This window comes from Microtus oregoni, unplaced genomic scaffold, assembly GCF_018167655.1.
Source record: "Microtus oregoni isolate MIOR12 unplaced genomic scaffold, Mior012 000041F_ref0000270, whole genome shotgun sequence".
Taxonomy (NCBI): Eukaryota; Metazoa; Chordata; class Mammalia; order Rodentia; family Cricetidae; genus Microtus; species Microtus oregoni.
This window is the reverse complement of record NW_024543208.1, coordinates 2857808-2885367: the sequence shown is the minus strand read 5'-3', so window position 1 is coordinate 2885367 and position 27560 is coordinate 2857808. Positions and strand designations below refer to the sequence as shown.

Below are 27560 nucleotides of genomic sequence, written 5' to 3'. Positions count from 1 at the left end.
CACTTGTAACTCTGTCTCCAGGATAGCCAATGTCCTCTTCTAGTCTTCTCTGTTACCAATACACATGTGGTATATGCAACCATGTGCACACATACACATAAGTAGAAACAAAGCATGCTCAATTTAGTGTTAAGGATATAAGTAAACAAAGCAGCTGTAACTTTTATGGCAAGAGTAAGAACTGAAAGATTTTTATAATATGTTACAATTAAATGCCTGCATTGTCTATATTTAAGACTGATGTGAAACTGTCATATGCTGCAAAGGAAAAGGAGAATGTCTAATTCAATACAACGCTAGGTAGTGACATTATGATATCAGATACATGGAAGAGAACACACGGAAAATACTCCTTAAACAGATTGCTTTAGATATGAAAGTATTGGTTTCATGTGAATCTTTGCCAGCATGTCTTGCTATTTTTGTGGACAGTATGAAGAAGACAGGATTACAAAGTGTTTGACAGATATGACAAGTGTTAGAACAATCACAAGAAGGACATTGTCGTATAAAAATGAATATTAGAACATGACTCTTGGGGCTGTTTCAAAGCTCATGTTTTTGGTTAAATGGAAGGGTTAGAGTTTGGACTGGAATACATACTCTAATTCTTCAGTTGTGAAAGACCTCTATTTCCTTTATTACTACTTTCTCTGTCTGTTACAAGAGATATAAATATAAATGTAAGGACATTTGATTGTGTGTGGCCCTTCTTAAGGCATCAATTTGCTATCAATATTAATTGCTTTCAGTTTTGCTGTACGTTCTTTCTTTACTTGGTGATGAGGAGGCCATTTTAACTCAACTTCATGTGGAAAATAAGAAGACCTATAATCTCCAAAACAATCTTGCACAATAAAGGAACTTCTGGAGGTATCACCATCCCTGACTTCAAGCTCTACTATAGAGCTATTGTAATAAAAACAGGTTGGTACTGTCATACAAACAGGCACGTGGATCAATGGAATTGAATCAAAGACTCTGACATAAGACCATATATCTATGAACACCTGATTTTTGACAAAGAAACCAAAATTATACAATGGAAACAGAAAGAATCATCAGCAAATGGTGCTGCCATAACTGGAAGTCATCATTTGAAGAATGCAAATAGATCTATATTTATTACCCTGCACAAATCTCAAGTCCAACTGGGTCAAAGTCCTTAACATAAATTGAGTTATACTAAACCTGACAGAAGAAAAAGTGGGAAGCAGCCTTGAATTTATTGGCACAGAGGACTCCTTTGTAGCACAGACACGGAAATCAACAATTGATAAATGGGACCTTCTGAAACCGAAAATCTTTTGTAAGGCAAAGGACACTGGCAATAAGACAAAACAGTAGCCTTCAGAATGAGATAAGATCTTTACTAACTACCATCTGACAGAGGGATGATCTCCAAAATATATGAAGAACTCAAGAAACTGGAAATCAAAATACCAAATAATCCAATTAAATAATGGGTTACAGATCTAAATAAAATTCTCAAGAAAAGAATTTCAAATGGGTAAGACATACTAATTGGCATTGGTGCAACATCCTTAGTCATCAGGGACATACAAATCAAACTGACTCAGAGATAGGATCAAAAACACTGATAACACCTTTGATGGAGAGGATGTAAAGTAAGGGTAATACTCCTCCACTACTGATGGAACTACAAACTTGTACAGCCACTTTGGAAATCAATATGACCGTTTCTCAGAAAATTGAGAATCAATCCAACTAAAGATCCAACTATACCAAAAGATGCTCGCGCAATCATATCACAAAGACACTCTCTCAACTATGTTCATACTAGCATTATTCATAATAGTCAGAACCTTAAAATAATCTAGAAGCCCCTCAACTGAAGAACTGATAAGGAAAATGTGGTACATTTACACAATGGAGTATTACTCAGTAGGAAAAAACAATGACATCATGAAATGTGTAGGCAAATGAATAGAACCAGAAAAAAGTCAACCTGAGTGAGGTAACTCAGGCCCAGAAATACCATATGTATGCACTCATGAGTGAATATTAGATGTAAAGCAAAGAATAACTAGACTACAATCCAAAGACCCAGAGAGGCTAGATAACAAGGAGGACCCAAGGAGGAACACATGGATTTCCCTGGAAAACAGAAGAGATCTCCTGGACAAATTGGGGATAAGAGATTTGTAACTTGAGGGAGCAAGTTGGGCAGGCTGCGTGTGGGAGGCAAGTTGGGAGTAGGTTGTAGGTGGATATTAACTAAAAAGACATCTTAATGGGGGAGCCATTTTGAGGTTAGGGAGAGACCTGGTACAAGAGAAAACTCCAGAAATTCATAAGGATGACGCTAGCTAAGACCCCTGGCAATAGTGGAGAGGATGTCTGAACTGGCCGTCTATTATAACCAGATTGGTTACTATCCTACTTGTCATCAGAGAGCCTGTATCCAGTAATTGATGAAAGCAGATGCAGAGATCCACAGTCAAGCACTGGGCCAAGCTCCTGGAGTCCTGATGAAGAAAGATAGAAGGGATTGTATGAGACATGGTGTGGGGGGTGTTAAGGTCATGACGGTGGTTGGGGGGACCCATAGAGACATCTGACCTGAGCTCCTGGGAGCTCATAGACTGAACAAGTTAGGGATCCTGCATGGGACCAACCTAGCTTCTCTGTATGGGTATGACAGTTGTATTGCTTGGTCTGTATGTGAGGCTCCTAACAGCGAGATCAGGACCTGTCCTTGGAGCTTAGTTGACTTTTGGGAACTTGTTCCCTGTGCTAGATTACTTCACTCAGCCTTGATGCAGGGGGAAGAGCTTGGTCCTGCCAATAACTTGAGGTGCCATGCTTTGTTCAAGTCCATAGGGGGCCTGCCAAATTCTGAAAAGGGACAGGAGTAGATAGGGAAGGGGTTAGATAGAAAGTGGGAGGAAGAAATGGGAGAAGAGGATGGGGAGAAACTGTAGCTGGTAGGTAAAATATATAAAAATAATAATGCTAATTAAATAAAATAAAAATTTAAAAAAGAATATTATTTCATTATTTTGTTTTTATTCATCTTGGAAAATCAGGTAGATGGAAGAAAATGATCAAACTGAACAACTAGTCATTTTCTGTTTGCCTTAGGGAGTTGATATTATATGCCTTAAGTGCCCATTCCATCTTCAGATACAGTAAGATGTGTTGTTTATTTTCACTTTTAAATGTATTTATAAGGGGCAGCTGGTTTCCTGGTACTCTGGGTTGTAGTGTAAATGACATTACCCTACAGAAGAACAGCATACATCTTACTGGACAGCAAGTGTTCTGCAGCATTTTTTGCACATGGCTCATTAAATCTTCCCCAGAGTCACAGAGGTAGGTACTGTCACCGTCTTTACCTCATAGAAGGCCATTGTCAAGCACACACTTGTGCTATAAGGCTATAGGTGAAGGAGAAGTCAAGCAAGTCTTGGTTTAGATTTATGAAGTATACCCTTCAGAATATAAATTTCAAAGCAGAAAGTATATTTCAAGTGATTTTTAAAAGCCTTGGGTTATTTAGAAAACCATTCAGAAAGAAAATAAGAACATCACTCGAAAGATTAGTTTTATGGGAATGTGTGCTCTGAACTCTCAACAACTATTTAATAACTGGTTGAGTTTTTTGGTACTGTTGTTTGTTTGTTTGTTTGTTTTTGCATGTGTTTGTTTACTTATTTTTTCAATGATTTCTGGAGCATAATGCACTCAGAAAATTGAAATGCTTTCTATGCATATGGCTCATGATTATAATAGTAATATAAGAGAACCATGAAGAAAGACTCAGAATTCCTCAGGGTATCCAGATAATGCTGTGTGGGGGTTGAGTTGAATCTTTATCCATGTAAGTGAAATGATGAGGACCAAAGAAGAAATAGGCTGAAGGCCTGAGATAAATGTATCATTTCACTCTTGTTTAATTTTTATCTTGCCTGACTGCCATAGTACCTTGGTATATGAAGGACCTTTGCCTACCTTTTGTTTTGCAGATATTGCCTTTTTCTAAATTTATAAGAAACATGAATCCAGAAAATGAGACAAACAATAATACAATGATATGATTTCTCTTAAGGCAAATATGTAGAGTTTTATGAACTTCAAAGCTTGATCAAGTTTAGAAAGTGTTTGCAGAAGTAGTAATTCAATACCTTGAGATTATTTTGGAATTATTACCTGTTTATCACTTGACAGTAATATTTAAATGCTTATCTGAAAGACCAAAAAATAAAAAAAAACCTGGAAGTTGTTTCAAAGAATTATCTGTTTTTCTTTTAGACTGGAAGCATTCTATTGGGTTGTAAAGGTTAAAATAAGAAGAAATAATGTATATTTGAATAGAAGATATTGTAACAAATGATATCTTTACATAAAGGAAAGGATATGTAAGGTTTGACTGTTATTCATTAAGAGTATAGATTGTCATTGAGGAATGAGAACCCAACACATCACATCATAACTTGTTATTATTTAGGAGAGATTAGACTTTTAAAAATTGCTAATTTATTTGATAATCTGTTTTTACACTTTATTCCCTTATTAAAAATAAATAGTTTCTTGGCTTTCACAAGAACCAAAATAAACTATGTAGGCGAGATTACTGCCAAGGGCCCATAATTTCATGTCAGCAGCTAATAAATGCAGTCAAGATTTAAATCTATAGACATCTGTCACTGATTCAAAATTTTAACTCAGCGTTAGAGTTCTTCCACAATTGAGCCTAATGTTGCCCATGATGCAGAACTGAAAACCAAAATTTTGATTAACAGATAATTTCCTAAATGTTTGGTATAGGTGATAAGATTATTTACAAAAATCTACATTGAAGAATGAATCTTATTATATTTTATGTATATGTCAATTGAGGTGGATAAACTACTAGCATTTTCTCTTTATTTCTGAATTCTAAAGAGCAGGTTTTGAGTGTCAGCTAGTTATGAAGAACTGTATTATGGATTTAGTAAACAATTAAAATAATATGTAAATCTGTGGTTTTATTCATAAGCTACGAAGTAGTGAAATTGACTTTTTAAAAATGTTTATCTGAGACCATCATCTTAAACAGACAGTGGCCACATGCATGCTTTTCAACATTATTTTATCAAGTCCAGGAAATGAAAAAAAAAAAAAACAGGTTAAAATGCTCTGTGGACTCACCATGTACGGGCCCTGTAGGTCGTTTCAGAAACAGTTCCTGGCCTCAGATTGTTCAAAACCTAGTGAGAAATATTGAAAACAACCACTGTTAAAACTCTTAGCATTAATTCACTTTTAAAACACATTTGTGTCTTCTTTTGAGAGAGGATTAAGACAGAACTGTCAAAGCAAGATAGTTAATAAGAAGTTGACAGCAATTTTATAAAACACAATTTTCAAAAGAAATAGTGAACATTTAAAACATGGAAATAGTCTATGACTCTGTCCATAGGTTAGAATGTAATGAAATTGGCTCTTCTTTTTTTTTTTAATTTTTTAATTTATTTATTTATTAAGGATTTCTGCCTCGTCCCCACAACCGCTTCCCATTTCCCTCCCCCTCCCCCGATCAAGTCCCCCCCCCCCCCTCATCTGCTCGAAGAGCAATCAGGGTTCCCTGACCTGTGGGAAGCCCAAGGACTGCCCACCTCTATCCAGGTCTCGTAAGGTGAGCATTCAAACTGCCTAGGCTCCCACAAAGACAGTACGTGCAGTAGGATCAAAAACCCACTGCAATTGTTCTTGAATTCTCAGTATTCCACACGGGAGCACCGGACAGAAATCTCAAGGTCGAAATTGGCTCTTCTTAAAATGTTGAATTGAGGGCTGGAGAGATGACTCAGTCATTAAAGGCTCGGCTCACAACCAAAATGTTAAATTGAGATAATTATGTTCAGCATAAAAGGGCTACATGGTTTTCTTGTCACATTTATTTTATCAAGTCCACTAAATACCCTGGTTTGTTGCTTTGTGATATTACCTGCCTTTCTAAATACCCATCTTTTGGTTTTTAATAGAACATGTACCCCAATGTTAAGTAATCATTTGCAAAAACCTGAAGCAAATCATTGTCTTTCTTAATTGCCATGGCTAAACAGCAGGTAAAAATTCCACATCTTGGAGCATTCCATCTGTATAAAACTCTCTCATTAATTTTTAAAGAGCTGTACCTTTGAGTCGCAAGAAAAGTCACTGTCTTAATTCCCCAGCAGAATCTTTAACTAGACTTAAACTCTTATCTATTCACTCTTGTTAATTTTGTTTTCAAAAGGCTTTCTTCTCTCTCTAAGAACCTTCTTCTCCACCCTTTTAAGATGTTCAACAACTATTTCTGCAGCAGTTCCCAGGTAGCTGTCCTCTTATACAGAGAGCTTTCATGACACATTCTGTCTTCTCTTCTCCACGTTTTCACCGGGCGACTCAGGCTCCAACAGTTCTGTGTGATTCCATGTCACCCACACGCTTTTATGTGCCATAGAGCTGGCTTGCTCTCTGTCAGATAGCTTCCTCTTTTCTACTTGCTGTAGAAAGGTGCCACTATGTGGTTGTGCTCTTAACAGTGAGGTGTATTCTTCTAAGCATCCCAGGTATCACCCATCTTTCTATGACCCCCCATCCACATATCAGCTTTGTGAGATCCTAAAGAAGAGAAAGTCAAAGAGGTGAAGTGGATGGTTTTCAGGTTACCCTTATTCCTACTATGAGGTCTTATGCAAATGAGGATTACTTTTCTGTTTCTTAAGTCAATGGTGTTTATTACAGAATTAAGCCTAGCTAGACCTAATGGGTTTGTTTGGTGCTCCCTGTTTTAATTTAGCCTATAGTACTCACTACAGTAAATACTTTTTTCTTCCAGGTTATATATGACCCTTTGATGCATTAATATTATATTGCAATACTCTCTCTCATTTCAATAACTTTTGAATTTTTTATGTTAGAATATGCCGTGAAATTTTCACAGGTAATATTTTACTATTACTAATTAGCCCTACTGAAGACAGGAAGAGTTTATTTTGTCATGACCATCAGGGTACCTCTGGTTAAATGCCTTAAAAGTAAAATCTGATTTTGCTAAGGAGCTCAGAGCAAGCGGTAGCTTCAAATGAGGTTTTTCAAAGCTGGCTCGTGTTTGCAGGCAATGTGCTAGAGGGTGACAGGATTGCCAGTCACAGTGAGAAGCTGAAGCCTCAAAAGCTCCTGGCTGCCGTGTGATTCCAAATGTCCTTCGAACCTTTACTGGAGATTTAGTGCCAACAGAGAGAAAATGAAAGGCAATTTTCTTCCCTTTTCAAAACAATAACCAATCACAGAGCTCGAGACCTTCTGCTCCTCACGTATTACAATGAAATAGCTTTGGAAGTTTAGATAAAAATAGACATCAACACTCACTCACAAAGTTGCTACATATTTATTTCTGACATTTTTTCACCCACTTCCTCTTACAGTCAAAAACCACTCCATCCACTGACTTTTAGGCAACCACCTGTTTGAGGCCAGTTCGGAAAGACCTTGGTGGAAGACAAACTTGAGGGTTTCTACATTGCCTTTGACTTCCTGCTTAAGTTGATTTGTTCGGTAAAATAATTTTGAAGACATGTTTCCCTTTTGATTCCAGTGTAAATGAGGAAAATCTAGAAGAGCTGATCAGTTCTCCCTGTTTCCTTACTTAGAAATGAAGATGAGGCTTTGGAATCCAGATGTGCACCTGATTTTTTTTTTGTTTTTATTAAACAAAGCTATATGTATGCATGTATGTTTCATTGACAGTACTTACACAGAGTGCTGTTCTGATCCATCCATAAAATGCATAGTGATTAGATAAAGGTAGTTGTCAGATTTGTCACTTTAGACTCATTTTTCTTCTGTCTGTTGGGTACATTAAAATTCTCTCTATCAAAACTTTTGAAATGGTCAATGATTATTGACAGCCGTAATTACTCCTATAAGCTGTTGAATACACATAGTAACTCCTCCTAGCAGATAGCTGCACCCTGTACCCTTAACTATCCTTCTGATTTTCCTGCTGCCCACATCCTTCTGACTTGGTATATATAAGTCAGATCAAGCCCTCAGACTCTGTTTTATAGGTTTGAGTAGAGGATTTAGGCTGGAGTTCATGGGGTCTTTAATCCACATATAGTGCACTTCTATCAGTTTAATATGGAACTTGTCTTTGTTAATCATGTCTCTAGTGGCATTTAAACTCACGTTAAGTTTGCCAGGTGGAGCCACTCCTTACAGGTTTCCATTGGCATTTAGGAAAACAATTCTTCTCCTCAGATGACCTTAAACCATTCTTGGATTCTTGGTGACACATCATGATAGCATCTACTGAATGGGATACGGTGTTATTGCAATACATGTAACATATGTAATGATCAAACTTGAGTAATTACTATTTCTATATTCTTATAAACTCATTCATTCTTTATAAAACATGTAATGAGTGTAAACTGTGGTCACCCATGTTGTCATAGCATGACTTATCTTTCCTATCTAATGTTATTTTATCACTTGGTATTTTATTTTTGAAGGTCAATCCTGATGGCCAGTGTGGTTATTTTAAGACAGGAAAGTTGCCAAGCATATCTTTGTGTGTGTGTGTGTGTGTGTGTGTGTGTGTGTTTGTGGTGGGGTGCTGCCTATGTGTGTGTCTGTGTGTGTACATGTGTGGTATGATATGCATGCATGATGTATACAATGCGTGTATAGTGTTAGTGTGAGATGAGTGTCTGTGATGTTTGTGTGATATCTGTATAATGTATGTACATGATATGTGTGTAGTGCATGTGTGCATTTTCAGGGAGAATTAGTGAACGGGAGAAGACCTATCCTAAATAAAGTTACTGCCATGCTATAGGTGTGATAATAATAATTATAATAAAAATAAAACAAAATCCAAAATTGTAGGGATGTTTTGGTACGCTTCCTGGTGGCCATGGGTGAACTAGTTCTGCCACATAGCTTGCTATCAGAATGTACAGTCACACTACATGCCCAGAAATATGGAGCCAAGGTACCATGAACTTTGAGGCAAAATCAATAATTCTTTCTTGTGTTCTATTTCTTAAGTATTGACTACAGTGGAGAATAATTAGAAAATTATTCAACCTTCTAACTTCCCTTTGTATCCTTCCATATTGTTCTAATTATTATTTTGGCAACCTGACCGTCTTGATCATCATTGTGGTCACCTGACTGCCCTCACCAATTTCTTCTGTCACTTGAATATCCTGACCATGATTCTGTCACCTGACTGTCATGACAACTGTCCTGGTCATCTGACTATTCTGGTCGTCATTCTGGTCATGTTGATGAGATCACCATTTCAAGAACTACCCTTCTTTTCAGAGTACAAAAGTCAATTCAATGTCTAGTTGGTCAGCTAGAAGGGACAAAGGTGTTTTCACACTAGTCAGAAAAATAAAAATCTGAGCCCTCTAAATCCATGCTTAATGTTTAGGCCAATTGCCTGCTCATTATGAACAAAATGATGCTGTATCAATAATCCCCATTTTATATTCTTTTCTAAACATTTAGAAAGATATGGTATTAAAAATTCTCATCGCCAAGAGGCAGTCATTCTGTTTTTGTTTTTGTTTTTTCAGTGATTTACCTCAAAAAGGCTGCCTACAGTTCTTAAGAAAGCAATACAGTGAGAGAGGAAAACCTTTAACAAGGAATGCCTTAATAATAAAGGCAAAACCTGTCACATCCAATGGCAGCCTGCCCAAGCAAAAGTAAAATCAAGCCAGATTATGCTTATAGCATCCAAATATATACGTAGAAAGTTATAAAGCGTTTGCTACATGCTGTCTGTAAACTCAGTTCCCCTTAGCCTCCAAGAAAAATGGGTGTCTGTGTAGTGGTGTTTAATTTAATATATTTTGTGCCAAATTAACATTATAATTTTTTCAAATGAGGTCAGTTAATTTATGGTTTATATTTTAATATGTAAAATGTTTTGCATTTGTCAGTATAGTTTTATATATTGTATATAATACTGCTCCTATTAGAACCTGAAAAATTTTGTGTATCATGACTATTATATAAAATGTAGTAATTATATCACTTCACATCTGAAGAAAGGTAGATGAATGTAAATGACAGTATTTATTTTATGTGCTATAGTATGATGATTCTTCTTATGACAGAAAATATTTCATAGAATTATTTCTACTGTCTGACATATTTCAGTCTCAAAACCCTTTTTGATTATCAAAACAGCATGTGATTTTAAAGCGCATTTTACATTAGTACAAGCAGCGATGACCTTTGAGAGAAGTTCAAATTATACAGTAAAGACATTTCATTAGGAAGCTTTCAGTTCTCTTTATTTAGATTTGCTTGAGCATATTTCTTCACAGTTATTGTCTTCACAGTTTTAGAGATTTGCATATAGAGATGACCCCTTGTATTACCTTAAATATTAGATAGAACAAATTCCAGGAAGAGAAAGAACAACCTAAAGCTAATAACTTGAAAAATTGCTAAATCTCCACTTCACAGAATGTGTCTTTTTCTCCCTCTCTCCCTTTTTCGTCTCTTCTTTTTTGCAATATATTTATTAATTCTTTGAGAATTTCATACAGTGCATTTTCACAGTTATCCCCAGCATCCTTTATCATCCATTTACTTTCTATTCCCATCCTCTTCCATCTAAGTCTAACAATACTTCTTTTTTTTCTCTTCTTTTGCCAACAGGTCCACTTTGTGTTGCTCAGCTACTCTTTGGATGGGATCTTCTCTGGTGTGTGGTCAACCTATAAGGAGTCACACCATTAAAGAAAGCTGTTCCTTTTTCTCTCAGCAGCTTTCGAATGTCAAAAACTCCTCAGATAGTGCTGAGGCTATCTGTCTTCTTTCCCTTCTCTAGGCAGAAATGTTATTTGGTTGCAGGTTATGAAGGTCTTGAGTGTGTTGTCACAATCCTGATGTGTCTGGTAAATACTGTTTCTTTTATGTTATCAATGAACTGTGCCTCTCACAATCTTTCCACACTGTCTTATGCAAAGATCTTTAAGCTTTGTGTAGAGAAGAGTGACATGAATATCTGACATAGAGTTGAAATCCACTCTTTTTTTTTTCTCTGTGGATTGACCAGTCTGGGTCTCTGATGTAGTCAAAAAGTGATTGGTTTCCCCCATTATAATCATGCCACTATTGCACCAGTGGGACTGTCTTATCAGGGTGTCATTCTTGTAGCTTATAAGCTTCACAGATGGATAATAATGGAGCCTAATTTTCTCCTCTGACAATATGTACAGTACCTTCAAGAACTATGAGCCTATAGAGATGAAGCTTCTATGTAAGTATCAGTTTAATGTCTTCATGTTCTAGAACTTTCAAGTATGTGTGTCTTCAGCAATGTGTGTCTTATTAACGTGTAGAGGGTAGCCAGAAATATTAGCAAAGCCTGTACTACTTAGGTTTATGTAACCCATTTTTCCAACAAATTCAAAAGAGAAATCCCATTCCTGGAATTAGGATTTTTACTTGCTAGTATGGAGTATCTGGTTGGTGTATTATACCTCCATTTTAGAGTAATCCCATTAAAATTCATTTTATAAATGTTTAAGTATATGTTTATGAAACTTCTAGAGTAGTTAGTTTCTGTATTGATTTTTTACAACGTTTTTAGATATGTCTCCTTACATTCTGTCTTCTACATTGCTCTCCCATTTCCTACTCCAAATTAACAGTTCTCGTTCCATTGTTCCCTTCCAATGCTTTAACACCTATTTTTTTGTTTCTCCCTTGACAACTCCAACTTCCAATAGCCCCTAACAAGTCCCTGACCTCTGGGTATTCCAAATGGGATACATGTATCTGAAGAGTGAAAGCTAACATCTAGAAATGAGAGAAAAGCAGGTGATCTTGTTTATCATTTGTGTCTGTTGTCTTGCTCAGAATTACCTGTGAATTTGATTTTCCTTAAAAACTACATAATATCCCTTGATATTAATAAATAATATATAATTAATACATGTGGTAGGGAATGTAATACATTTTCATTATTCATTTATCAGTTAGTTGATGTCTAGGTTGTTTGTAGTTTCTGACTATTGTGAATGGAGCAGCACATGTACCTGAGGTAAGTCCACTCAGATAACTTGGCAAATCACCACTCTTGGTGCTACTGGCATGCAGGCATCCTCCACCACTCTTCCTAACACTTGAACCATGTGGAATTTAACCAGAATGCCACTGAGCTACAACCACTTTAGATAGTCTGAAACACTAAAGTGTCCCCAAGATTGAACAGCAACCATTATTCAGCTACTCGATAACTTAAGAGTTTGTAGTAATACTAAATAAGCATCCAAACAACCAAACCAAATATTCATGCTAAAGAACACTATGAAAAACCTAGTTCTAGAAGCCTGTTGTCAAAGAAAGCATTACTACACCAAAGTAAGAGAAATTAATAAATATAACTGACTAATAATTCTCAAGTTATTACCAGTCTCAGTTTCAAAACAAAGAGACAAAGACTAGCATATTTAATGAGAAAACAGAATCCATCTTTTAATTGCCTACAAAAAGCATCCTTAGCCATAGATACCACCTTAGAGTTAAAAGGAAGGGAAAGGTAGCCAAATAAACTGAGCAAAGAAACAAGCAGGTATAGTTGATCTAACATCTCACAAAACAAACTTCAAACTGAAACTATTCAGAAGAGATATGGAAAGACCATATCTGTGTACCTATCAAAGGAAAAATCTGACAAGAGGATGTAACAATTCTAAACATTTTACACATTAAACACAAGGGAACCCTGTTTTACAACAGAAACATGATTAGATCTAAAATCATGGATTGACGCCCAACACAGTAGCAGTAGATTATTTCAATACTCCACTCACCAATAAACAAATCACCCAGATGCAAAAGCTAAATGGAGAAATTCACAATCTAAATGACATCATGGATTCAATGGACCAGACAGTTATGTGCAGAACATTCCACATGAACACTAAAAAATACACATTCTTTTCAGAAACCCATAAAACTCTCCCTATAACAGGCCACACATTAGAACACAAAGCACATGTCAAGAAATATAGAAGTGCTGAAATAACATTGCATATATTATCTGACCACAAAATTATAAAGCTATAGAGCAACAATAGAAATATCAGTAAGTACACAAATTTATGGAAGCTAAGTTACACACTGCTCAATGATGGTTGGATCAAGAGAAAAATTAGGAGGACAATTTAAGAATCTGCTAAAGTCAAACAAAAATTAAAACATAACATACTGGAATCTGTGGGACACAAGCAAGGAAGTCTTAATAGGAAAGTTTACAACACTAAGAGCCTACATCAAAAGCTGGAGAAATCTCATAATTTTAATACTGAACCTCAAGGTCTCAGAAAATCATGAATAACACCAAGAAAGTGTAGACAGGAAGAGACAATAAATTTCAGAGCAGAAGTTAATGAAATAGAAATGGAAATAACCATTCCAAGAAATCAATGAAATCAAGATTTGGTTCTTTGAAATGATTAACAAGACTGAAAACCCCCTTTTTCCATCTTATGGAAATGCCATTTTTATTCACAACTACTTTTTTGATTACATAGATACAGTGATTTTTAAAACTTGGTTATCTTAATGACAACAAATAGCACCTTACTCTATATTTCAACAACCTTATTTAACTTGAAAACATTTTAATCATGAGATTTAAAACAGGAAAAAAAGCATCTTCAATAATGAAACTTGCTAGAGTGCAAGACTTTCATAATATCTATGACACTATGTACAAACAAGCCTTCCTTAATGACCGAGTCTTTTAAAAAAATACCTTAAAAGGCAGTTATGAATTGCTAAGAGATAATACATTTATTGAAATACATATAAGCTAGGAATTACATGAGCCAATACCAGGGTAACCAGTACCCATATCAAGAACTAGAATATTCCTAGCACTTCAGACCCCATGTTACCTCTCATCAACATTTCTTCCTCTTCTCTAAATGAAAACTGATACTATCTCAATTTCCTACACTATCATTTACAGGTGATACTGATGTAGAATGTTCTGAATATGTGTTGCTTTTATTGGCTAATGAGTAAAGCTGTTATGGCCAATGGCTTGACAAAGTAAAGCCAGGCAGGAAATCCAAACATACATACATACATACATACACACACACACACACACACACACACACACACGTGTGTGTATATATATATATATATATATATATGTATGTATATGAGAGAGAGAGAAAGAGTAGGCAGTCAGTTGGATGCCATGTAGCTGTCAAAAAAGAAGAAGAGAAGGACATCAAAAACTTACCGGTAGGCCACATCCTAGTGGTGATACACAGATTAACATAAATGGTTTAGTTTAAGATGTAAGACCTAAATAGGAGGAATACAACTAAGCTATTGGCCAAACAACGTTGCAATTAATATAATTTCTGTGTGATTATTCTGGGCTACACATCTGGGAAAAAAAGAGCAGCCTGTGTTTATATGACATAAATATTGTATAAATATAATTCTATTATAATAAATAGCTCCAAAATAGATACAGGAATCAAAGTGTATTCCTTTTATCACATCTATGAAACACACTGTTTATTCTTAGTCACCTGAGAATTGTAAAAAAAAAAAACTAACATGATCACCTTACTCTAGTTAGAAAGATTATCAAAATGATCATAATAAATATTGAAGAAAATGGGGAATTAAATGCATTGTTACGAGGTCTGTACAAGTTAGTAATTCTACCATGTAGAAGACATATTAAGAAGTTGATGTAAATTAGTAATTTGACCACTATAGAAGATATGTTTGGGTGTTTGTACAAATTAGTAATTCAGACACTGTGGAAGACAATATGTAAGGTCCTTCAAAATTTAAAAATAGATCTATCATATGAGCTAATGAACCTGCTTCAGGATATATATCCAGAGGAAATTATTTCAGTCCAAAGACACCTAAATGTACATGTTTGTTGTTTCACTATTCAAAATAGCAAAGATGGGGAATCAAGATGGATGTCCATTAATACATTAATGCTAAAGAAAGCATTTTATAGACACATTAGAACTTTATTTAGCAGCAGGAAAATGAAAGGCTCTCATTCTCAACAAAGTGCATGAGGATGGAGGACATTGTGTTAGGGAACAACGATTCAGATGCACAGACAAAGGAGACATGTTTAGTTTAGGTGAATACTAAAAATGTTTTCTTTTTGTGGGGCAGACAACAGAAATTTTCATTTGCCTTACAAATAGCGACAAGAATATTTGTCCCATTATTGCTGACTTCCATTTTAAAAGCTGAGTCAATTTTAGTACTGTTTCTGAAAACATTAAATCATGGCCCAAGTAGCGCAAGGGCAGCAGGGAACTGTGGCTGCTAGGGTACTTGAATCACCTAGAGATATATGTGAGAAGACACCCTCACTTTACAATAGTTGCTAATTCCAGGAATCCAGGGTAGTGTCTTCTAAGGAGAGCAGAAAGTTAGTATTTATTTTTATAGAATAAAGATGGAAACACTCGGGATAAAATAATAGTGTTTGGAGAAGGCAAAAGAGAAATTCTCATATGAAAAGATAAACCCAAGAGCTGAATGAATATCCTGCCCTAACCATAGCAGTAAAATGAAGCAAATCCCAAGTTCCCAAAGGATCATTCTTAGGTGCTTAGCTAATAAGAGACCAGAGAAACAGGCATCTTAGTTATTAAAAGGTTTTTCATACTGTTTGAAAGCAACCCAGTTTCAATCCCATCAGGAATTCATAATGAATACTGTACTTTCTGTGGAAGCAGCAATTCATAATTTCCTTTTATTCTTGTTTGTTACTACAAAGTACTCTGTCTCAGGGGGCTTTGATTAAGGTGATGAGACAAATAAAACAAATAGAGAGCCCATTAAATGTCTGCCTGAAACCAGAGATGCACTACTTAATATGAAAGACTGCTCAAAAACCAATAATGAAATAATTATCCTTTCCCACAGCTGATAAGAGAATGATGGCTGGATGTGGATTTGGAGAAACTCATTTGCATGGAAGGAGGGGAGAAATGAAAGAAGAGAAACCCACTGAAAATCAACTGCTACCAAACACCGGGTCTGCAGGGAAGTCACAAGATAAGCACTGCAAATGCTCCTCCAGCTAGAGCAGCAATCATTCTCAGAGAAGGGATGCTGATAAGGCCCCTCCTTACCGGCATGCAATCATTCTGCATTTTATATTATTTGAAAAGAGCTTGATTATTTTCCTTTGAATGAAGCCAGATTGATTCGCATTTACCTGTCAACAAAATGTTCCATTTCTCAATTTTGCCTTTCTATTTAAAGGCATATGACCTGACTACAAAATTCTATATACAAACCTTTAGTTGCATGTAAATAAATAATGATAGGTGACCAGTTTGTATTTAGAAAACTTTTTTGCAGTGCCAAATTATCTTAATTAAAATCTACAGTCTCATAAATATGACTGATATTAGAAATCATGAATTGATGTAATGGATATTGCTTTATTTGTGGTCAGATAGAATCATTAAAAATTACATCAAGAGAGGAAAACTGTGCATGAAAATGATAATTATGTCATTAAAACCTGTTGAAGGGAGAAAACTGTAACATGTAGTCATTTTTGGTTTTTGAAAAAGCTTCCTTCTATTTTTAAATAACCTGTCAAGAAGAGAGAGATGGCAAGAAACATCAAAAACAAAGAGTGGGCAGCTGCGCAGGTTCCAACCACATATACTAGTGTGATATCACATTTTGAAGGAGTAGCTGGGGGTCTCAAGACACAATGGGACAACAAGTAACATGTATCGCGTATTACTGAAATAGAGGACTTTATTGTTTCTGAGCATCCTCATATAGGTCTTGTGACTTACAAAATGTGTATCTATTAAATCAATGAGACTTGTTTCCTTTTTTAAATTATTTCTTTGAGAATTTCATAAAATGTATTTTGATCAAATGTGTCCTTCTCTTCCAACTTATTCAAAGTATAGCTCCATGCTCCTACCCACCAAACCTCTCATCTTCTTTAAAATAAACTACTATGTCCTATAAGTGCTTCCTATATATTCTTGGGTGTGTGACTATCCACTGTAATGTAGTTGGCCTATCAGGGTCCTCATCTTTAAAGATGACTGACGCTTCCTCTCTGAGCAGCTATGAATTAGCAATAACACTTCAGCTATAGGTAAGACTTGTTGTCCACCTCCCATTTTATATTTGAATAGCATTATTATTATTAATTAACTCATATGAAAAACCCTCATAAATCTCATGTATCATAACAATAGTAAATACTATAATTTACTTGTAATATGCATGCATATATATACAAATGCTGTGGAATAATTCTCTTATTAATTGTAAAGATTTGTACCTTGAATTAATTTAATAAAACACTGGCCAGTTGCCAAGTGGGAAGTATAGATGGGGAAACCAAACTGAGGATGATGGAAAGGAGAAGGGCAGAGTCAGAAGATGCCAGCCATACACAGAGGGAGAAGGAAATTAACATGCCATGCTAATAAAGGTACTGCCATGTGGCAGAGCATAAATAAGGAATATGGGTTAAATCAAAATGTAAAAGCTAGTTAGTAATATGTCTGAGCTATTGGCTGATAATTTATAATTAATACTAAGTCCCTGAGTCAATTATTTGGGAAGGGACTGCTGGGTATTTGGGAACAGGCTGTCTGGAGAGAAATGTCTGATTACATAATCATATATACATCTTTATAGTCATATAAGCTTATATTCTGATTTAAAAAATAAAATAAATCATTATGATGATAATGAGTGTATTCAAAGATATGTTAAATATTCCTCTCTTCAGTTTCTATTTTGGGGAATAGCTTGAGGACTATTGATGTTGGTTCTTCCTTGAAGATCTGGTGGAATTCTTCACTAAATCTATCTGGCCTGCGCTTTTCATCATTTGGCTGGGAAAGTTTTAATTATTGCTTCTATTTTACTAGGGATAATGGATTTGTTTATTCTGCTTATTTCATCTTGCTTTAATTTTGGTACTCATATAGATGAGCAATTCTTCCAGGTTTTGGATGTTTCCAGAACATCTAACGATTCTCTGAAGTTTCACAGTGTCTGCAGTAATGTCTTCGTCTTTTTTTTCTTTACTTTTATCAGTTTGTATCTTCTCTACATTTTTGGTTAATTTTGCTAAAAGCTTGTAATCTTGCTGATTTTGTCAGACAACCAACTCTTTGTTTTATTGATTGTAATTTTTGTTTCTATTTTATTGATTTCAGCGTTGAGTTTGATTATTTATTCCCATATAAAATTTTGGTGTATTATTTTTTTCTAAAGATTTCTAAAGTTTTATTAGGATATTTTTGAGATGTCTCCGTTTTGTTTTTTTTTTTTTATGTAAACGGTGCTACAAAGTTGCTTCTTAGAACTACCTTCATTGTGTATCAGGAGACTGGGTATCCTGTTTTCATTTACATTTAAATATAAAGAGTTTCTAATTTCCTTCCTGATTTCTAGATTGGTCCTATTTTCTGTCAGTAGTGGGTTGTTCATGTTCTATGAGTTTATTTAGTTACTATTTTTCTATGTTTTATTAGTGGCCAACTTTGTTCTATGGTAGGCCTGCAGGAAATTATCTCTATTTTCTCTATTTGTTGCTTTTCTCCTAATGTGTGGTAAGATTTGGAGTAACTTACATGGCCTGTTGTGAAGAAAGTATATTCTTTAGTGTTTGGGTTGAATGCTCTGTAGATGTCTATTAGATCCCTTTGATTTGTGGTGTTAAAATCCAATATTCCTCTGATTTTATTTTTGTTTAGATGACCTATCTAATGGTGAGAGTGACATCCAAAGAACAAGTAATTCATTAAAAAATGGGGTATGGACTTAAATAGAGAATTCTCAACAGACAAATCTCAAAAAGTTAAAAAACATTGAAGGAAAGGTTCAGCATCTTTCGCCATCAGAGAAATGCAAATTAAAACAACTCTGAGATTCCATCTTACACTTGTCAGAATAACCAAGATCAAAAACACTGATGACAACTTCCACTGGAGAGGATGTGGGATAAGGAAAAGATTGCCATTGCTAGGAGTGCAAACTGCTAGAGTCACTTTGGATATTGGTATGGTCATTTCTCAGAAAACCGAGAATCAATCTACCTCAAGACCCAGCAATATCACTTTTTGGTATATACACAAAGAATGCTCACGAGGACAGGTACTCAACGTTGTTTATAGCAGCATTATTAATTGTAATAGCCAGAAACTGGAAATAACCTAGATGCCCCTTAACCAAATAATGGATAAAGAAAATGTGGTATGTTTACACAATGAAGTTATACACAGTAGTAAAAAATAATGACATCTTGAAATTTGCAGGCAAATGGATAGATCTAGGGAAAAACATATTGAGTGAGGTAACCCAAACTCAGAAAAACAAATATAATATATACTTACTCATAAGTGGCATTTAAACATAAAACAAAGAAAAACTAGCATACAATTTACAACACCAGAAAACCTAGATAACAAGGACCTTAAGAGATACATACGTGGATCTACATAGAACAGAGAAAAAGACAAGATATCCCAAGTATATTGGGAACATGGGAGTCATAGTGGAGGGTAGAAAAGGAAAGGGGAGGAATGGAGAGGAACAGACAAATATGTATAGATCAATAAAAACAAAAAAAAATTACCCACTATCACTGTGTTAAGATTTGGGATTTGCAACTTAATTATATCATTGAATATGTCATGAATATGACATTGGAGATGTCAAGCTGGTGGTACTTAATTAGAAATCTCACCCTACTGACTAACATTCAGGGTGCTTGAAAGTCCATGAATGCTACTAGAGGAGAAAGCAATCATCAATTCACCTAGGTAAAAACCCTGAAACCAATAACAGAAATCTGCCTGCACATTACACTGGTGCGAGAGAAGAAAACATATAATCAGAACAACAAATCACTTTTTAATTGAATTTATGGCCCAATCCAATGAATGGAACCAATGGTTAGCACTGTTCAATTGACCAAGAACCTGACACTGGATATGCTATAGCCCTATGAGAAATATATTCTTATTATTCTGCTAAAGCAATATAGCAATAAAATAACTTCTAATGGCATATTTCCATCCTATATATAAGTGCCTCATTCAATCCTCATCAGATAAGCTTTTCCTTGCTTTAGTAATTAACAAGGGAATATACCACTGAACAATCTGTAGAAAGTGACAGACTTTGGCACTTCAGCTTATGTAGTATTATCATCTGTCAATCTGTTTGTGTTGATTTCATTGGTTAATAAAGAAACTGCCTTGGCCCATTTGATAGGCCAGCCCTTAGGTGAGTGGAGTAGACAGAACAGGATGCTTGGTAGGAGGAAGTGAGGTCAGATGTGATGAAGCTCCAGCCCAAGATGGACGCAGGTCAGACATGCTGAATCTTTCCCGGTAAGACACCACCTCGTGGTGCTATACAGATTATTAGAAATGGGTTAAGCAGGATATGAGAGTTAGCCAAGAAGAGGCTAGATATGATGGGCCAGGCAGTGTTAATATGAATACAGTTTGTGTGTTGTTATTTCAGGTAGAAAGCTAGCTGGTGGCCAGGAGCCCAGTGGCGGGAAGCTGCCGGCAGCTCCTTCTACATTCAGCCCTAAATTACATGTCTTCTTCAAACTCCTCACTTCCAGGTCCATAAATCAATATGGAAGAGGCAGAAATATTGTAAAAGCAAGAGATAGTGGTCGATTCCAAGAAATAGCATGTTCCAAACACAATAAAATGGATACATGCTGTGGGAGTTTCATGTACTTATTTAATAAAATGATGATTGGCCAGTAGCCAGGCAGAAAGTATAGGTGGGGAGACCAGGCAGTAAGCAAAGGCAGGGCAAGGAGAACAGGAGAATTCTGGGGAGAGGAAAGCTCAGTCTGAAGTAGTGACCCAGCTACAGAGAAAGCAATATGAAAATGCCTCATGGATAAAAGTACCAAGCCACATAGCTAACATAGACAAGAATAATGGACTAGTTTAAGATGTAAGAATTAATTAATAACAAGTCTGAGCTAATAGACCAACCAGGTTATAATTAATGTAGACCTCTGTGTATTTCTTGGGGGCTGAATGGCTGTAGAACCAGGCAGGACAGAAACCCCTGTAAACAGACACACATATCAACTCACAGAGACTCTGACAGCATGCATGAGATCCACACAGGTTCAAACCAGATAAAATCTGGGAACTGACAATGGGAATTAGACTCAAGTCCCTCCCTTCAGTAAGAGCTGTTTTGGTTGATATCTGCCAGAAAAAGGAAATTCATTGCTCTCTTATGGAATACCACTAGAAACATCAACCACCTTCCAGAGCAGGGTATATGTTGAACAGCACAAAAACAGCAAAAACAGACTCTGTCGTTTTTGTTTGTTTGTTTATATGGGTGTATGTGTGTTTTCTTTTCATAATTTTTGTCTTCTTAATTTTTTAATTTTCTGTTTTAACTGTCATTTTTCTTTTATTTTCTTTACAGTGAGGGAAAGAAAACATGTCGAATGGGGAGGGAGATGGGGAAGAGTTGGAGAAGCAGAAAGAATGTGATTAAAATATAATTTATCAAAATAATTTAAAATAAGATTAAAATACACCTCGATTTATAAATTATAAAATATAAGAACTATACCATAAATCTGGAACAAAGAAAGATTGTCTATGTTGAAGCCCAATTCCACAGTGCTGTTAAAGCTAAGCATATTGAGTTTTAAGCTCATGTTTGTAATATAAATCAGAGTACTTTCTTTGTAAACTCAAAGCTGCTCCTCTCAAAGATAGAAATACTTGGGGGGGCGTGAGCTTGGTGCTCTCTAGAACCCTTAGGTTAGTCTAGATGCAGGCCTTCTTGGTCAGTGGGCAGGCACATTTCTTGGAGATTAAATGAGAACCGAGGTGATCTTTGTCTCAGTATGCTCCCCGGAATGCTAGTGGTAATATGGACTTTTTGAAATATTTGCATTTCTCATAGAAATATATATTAGGCTCTCTTCAATTCATTTTACAACATGAAATGTTTCATTTAAATGGTGCATTCATTGCCTCCAAATCTGTAGTGACATTGTGTTTAGACTGATATTTGCAGCTTTCTTTAATCATCAACTTTATTTAAATGCAAAAACTATGTGCATAAAAGCGGTTTTTAAAGTTTACATGGATTGTAAGATATGCACATTGCTTAGAAAGTAGAAGGAGCCAGAGACTGTCTAAAGCAAGAGAGAAAAATGAACTAAAAGATCCTATAGGAAACAGAATTATCTGTGGGCATATGTTCATCATGACTTATTACAAATAACTCATAAATGCTCATTCTGAGCACTCCAAAATGGCTGTTACTATCTGACTTTCTTTGGAGAACTATAACAAAGACCAACAACTTGGATGACAATCTATTGGAATCAAAGGGGGCAAGTCTATGATTATAGTTAACATTTGTTACTATGATTTTAGCTATAGATTCAGAATATCTGAATTTCACTGTTCATAACTTTTAAGGTCTATCATTATGGATGTATATTTAAAGTTTATTATAAAATAGTGATATGACTTAAGATGTGAATATTTACTTTTGCCAATTTTTAAGGCTTCTGCTTATTTCTTGGGTCAGAGTGAAATTATATCAACCTGTCATGACCTAGGTTAAGTACAAAATTATTTCATCCATCAATTCCCGCATCTTCCCCTTATGTGGTCACTGTTTATTAAATGCCACTGTAGGCAAATTACTAATTGTGTTGCTCTGAAGTTTTCAGAATCTCTGCATGTGCCAGTGTGATCATTATTCTGCTTTTCTTTTATAAATACCAACTAATGACATTTACTTAAAAGTCAAAAAGATATAGACATCCAATTTATCCTCTGGTGTTTACAGGGTAGACAATTTTATACAAATAACTTTCTTTTTCCAAGTCCTCTTTTCCTCTATAATAATGTCCACCAAAACACTACTACTCCATGAGCAATATAATATTAAATGAAATTATGTACATAAAATATTACTTATATTTTCTGTCATAAATGTGTATGCAATAAGTAAATATTAACTATTTCTCTTTGTGCTTTTCTTAGCTCTATTACATGAGTGTGTGTGTATGTATCTACAAGTGCTTGATCACATGTGTCCTTGGTAATGGACCCAGGGGTTGACCATGATAGAAACCATTAGATGCACTCCCAGACTGTGTTACCATGAATTGTATGTGCCTCAACCAGAGAAAGAGAACAAAAAGATACACTATCTTAGAGTTCTACAGCTGTTTTTATGCAGTCTGGTACTCACTGACCTGTTTCTTGTAGTTAGGATTTAATATTTCTTGCTGAATATAAAGACTTTAAAGAAAATTTAATATAAAATTAGACTGGTACTTTTTTATTTGGTGGTTGTATACAAAAAAAGAAATCATTCCATAATCATACCAGAAAGTAGATTGTTTTTAAAATAGAAAACTGTAACAACTTAAAAATGGCAAAAATTGCCTATCTTAGCAAGTATGACTGATTATAGTTCTTTTATCATGAAGTACAATTTGCTTTTCTTTTCATTTAGAGATTATCTCTGTCAAAAACTTCATTTCATTTTATTTTTCCCACATATGTATCTGTACCATATGCCTGTCTGGCTTCTCAGAGGACAGAAAAGGACGTCAGATTCCATGTAACTGGAGTTGTAGATTTTTGTGGGGCAGCATGTGTGTTCTGGGTACCTAACCTGGGTCCTCTGGAAGAGCAAAAAATGTCCTTAACCATTGCACATCTCTCTAGATACCCGATTGCAATTCAACTTCACTCAGACTTTCTTCTTCCAGGTCATCGTCCAGCAATTCCCAGTGTTGCCTTTACATAGTGACCCTCTTATGGGCATTCCTGTATTTTAACACTTTTTGTGTTTCCTAGTGCTGCCTGTTGAAAGAATTCCATCCCATGGGCTGGTGTGTTTCATCACCAAAACTGTGTGCTGTCATTGTCACTGCCTGCCATTCGCTGTCATCCGTCTGAACTAACTTTTCTGTTCACTCTGGCTGCCTTTCCTTTTCACCACTCTTTTCCCATGTTGCATACTCAGATATGCCATAAATTGCTGAGATTGTATAAATTTCACCCATTAACCCACTCAATTTTTGCCTTTCTTTTCCCTTTGCACGCTTTACCAATGGTTCTCATCCAGTGATTTGTAATCCCCTGGGGGTGCCACATATCAGATATCCTGCAAATCAAATATTTCTACATAGGTATAAAATTACATTTTTGAAATCGCAATGAAATAATTTTATGGCTGGGAGTTACCACAACATGAGGAACTGTATTCAAGTGTCACAACATTAGGAAGGTTGAGAACCATTTCATTAGGGAAAGAAGCTGCCTGTCTTTATAGTGTGCAATCAGCATGAACTTTCACAGCCTCAAACTTTCTTATGCTGAAGCATTTTGAGGCTTAAATCAGACTAATTTTGAAATAAATAACTCCACTTAGGGGATGCCAGTGGAAGAATGTGAGACTCTAATGAGAAACTTTGAGTTTTGATAAAGGAGTAAATATATACATTTAAATTGGCACATAGTTATTAATAAACTATTTTATATTTTATTTCAACTTTACTTGAATTTTGTTATTGTTTTCATTTCATTTAGTATTGTGACTTTGTGTTTCTTCAATCTATAATAGTTACTTCTAGGAGATTTTACACATTGTGGGTTGACAAAATAGCTTGAAATTAAGACAAAATAAAAGTGTATATTTTGTTACTTTCTCCCCAAAGTGCCCATTCAAATTTTCATATGAATTTAGATTTCATATGGTCAGTGTTGTGGCACTCAATTATATAGGCCTAAGTTTTTTCTTTGTCTATCTTTTGTTTATTACCCAACATGGAACCAATTAGAATTTTAAAATATGTTGGGATAGACAAAGTTTCTTGGCAGACACTCGGGAAGTGGATACATATCATTTTAATTTTCTCTTGTTATGAATTGTTACTCTTGGGGATTTCAGTAAATTTCTTCTCCATGAATAGTTTTAATGATCCGATTTGGAATGTCCAGGGCTGAGGATACAGTTGAATGGCAGAATGCTTGTCCAGCACACATAAGACCCTACGTTCAGTCTCCAGCATATAAAAGGGTAAATGGATCATTAGGATTGTTGCATTGCTGTATTTCCATAGGCTCACATTCTAGAATGCATAATCAGAAATGAAAATAGATAGAGGTGGTTCTAACTTGGTCTCAGTTTCTCAAATACAAATGAATTAGAGAGATATGTTTCCCTTGCAATATGGAATACACAGTCAGTGTCTTACATTAATGAAAAGTGTCTGATCTGCCAACAAAATAACTAGATATGGTATATTTTTATGTGACTGTAGAATCACTTTTGCTTTTCATGCCCATTCCAATACAGAGATCTACTTTTATCCTGGGGCCATGTTTCTGACTATTGAACTAATTATAGCTTCAGGAGTTTTGGAGGTAATTTCTCATCCATGGGAGGGGATCATAATTGATAATTAATATTTACAAAGCTCTGAGTAAGTATTAAGGCTTAGATGTAAAAGATAGTTAAGTCAAATTAAAATGCTGAATAAGAGTGCACAAGAAGTCATGAGATCATTCCTCTAGATAATAAGGAAACAAACAGGGATGGTTGGTTGTGGCAGGAGTAGCTCGCAGCACATATAAAATTAAGTTAATACTTCAATCAAGAGCTCACATGTTAGGTATTGATCACCATAGATGTTGAGACTGAATTTAGAAGACATGGAAGAACCCTATTCTGGTTCCAAGTATGAAGTTGTATTTTGAAGACACCTGTTCATTACTGCAAGTGAATTTACCAAGTCAATTTCCATCTTGGACAGTTATAACACACAAGACACACCTAGCAATTACCATCATGGAAGTGATAACACACAGCTAGCGGTTGCCATTGTAGCCATGTGTGTCACACAGATGACTGCACATCCTGATGATTCCAAGTCTATATTGTAGACTTTTCTAAGCTCAACGCTGTGCTTCACTGCTACAAAACTTTGATCAAAAGGATGAAAGCAAAGCCTATCAAAATGCAATTTATGCTCTAAAATAATTTTATTCAAATAATACCAGGGTGATTTATAAATATATATTTTAAATACTGTCAACAAAAAAAGGGCTCTGTTATGATTGTTTGATTTAGCATCTGTGAAATATACATTTTGATTTCACTCCTCTGGTGTGTAGCAATGCTGTATAGCAAGTCACTGAGACTTCATTTATGACTATAAATGTCAATTCACCTATGCAAGATTCTTAGCATTCCAATGGTAGCATAATTACAATATGGTTGAGGATAGTTTTGGTAAATTAAATAGTTACCAAATTAATTGTGTGTGTGTGTGTGTGTTATGGTGTGCATATGGGAGATGATTCTGGCCTTCCCCCTTTGTTGGAGGAGGGTCATCTTTCTATCTGTTGTTTCATTGGTTAAGTAATAAAGAAACTGCTTGGCCTCTGATAGGACAGAAAACTAGGTAGGTAGAGTAGACAGAGCAGAATGCTGGGAGAAAGAAGCTGAGTCAGGTCAGTCGCCATGATTCTCCCACTCCGGACAGATGCAGGTTAAGATCTTCCCCGGTAAGCCACCTCGTGGGCTACACAGATTATTAGAAATGGGTTAGATCAATATGTAAGAGCTAGCCAATAAGAGGTTGGAACTAATGGGCCAAGCAGTGATTAAAAGAATACAGTTTCCATGTAATTATTTCGGGTCATAAACCGTGCAGGCGGTCAGGTGCCAGGGACCCAGCCCACTGCTTCTATTTCAATATCCCTTGTTTGGAAACATTGTCTCTTTTTGGTTTTGTTGTGTGCAGTCAGACCATTCCAAGCTTGTTTGCCCTTAAGCTTCAGTACAGGTCTCCTGTATTGGTCTCACATCTTACTATAGAATGCTGGTATTACAGGGGTGCACCACTAAACTGACTTTTATGTAGGTTCTACAGATTGAACTCATAATCATAAGCTTTTATGGTAATTTCTTTTACTGGCTGATCTGTCTCCCTGGACCTAAGAGATAGTTTTGACTTTCAATACATGAACAAAAAAAAATGAATTCACTTTTTTTCTTCATTCAATAATCTTGTGACCACAAGGGCATTGGTCTTGCAAAAAAATAAAAGATGATAGAGGGAGGCAGCACAGAAAATTTGAGCACAAATTCCACTATCCTATAGTTATCCTCTGACTTCTGGACTTTTGTCCCATAAGATTAAATATATCTCTGTCACATAATCAAATGCAAATATGATCTACTTTATATAGCATTTTCTTATACTTCCACAATATAAATTTCTAGAAGTTTCTACTGTTTCTCTGATCATGCAGACATTAAGTCTCCAGAGGAGAAGTTTTATTTGTTCGGTTGATCTGTTTGGAGAACACTGTATTGATATTTAATATATGCAATCTAATTTAATTTTACAAACTTTCCACTGCATAATTAAGGAAGCAAAGGCCCAGGCAGTTGAGCAATTTGCTGAAAGCATCAAGAATCTTGATTAG

At 35.5% G+C, this 27560-nt stretch overlaps 1 protein-coding gene across 43 annotated transcripts in view; it reads right to left on the bottom strand.

The window, feature by feature from the left end:
• Ptprd (protein tyrosine phosphatase receptor type D) overlaps nucleotides 1–27560 on the bottom strand; it is a 2219644-nt gene that overhangs the window by 825181 nt on the left and 1366903 nt on the right. For all 43 annotated transcript variants that reach the window (XM_041632294.1, XM_041632295.1, XM_041632298.1 and 40 more), the window contains exon 9: nucleotides 5155–5213. The gene's annotated coding sequence lies outside the window, so the exon portion shown is untranslated. The remainder of the gene's footprint in view (nucleotides 1–5154; nucleotides 5214–27560) is intronic.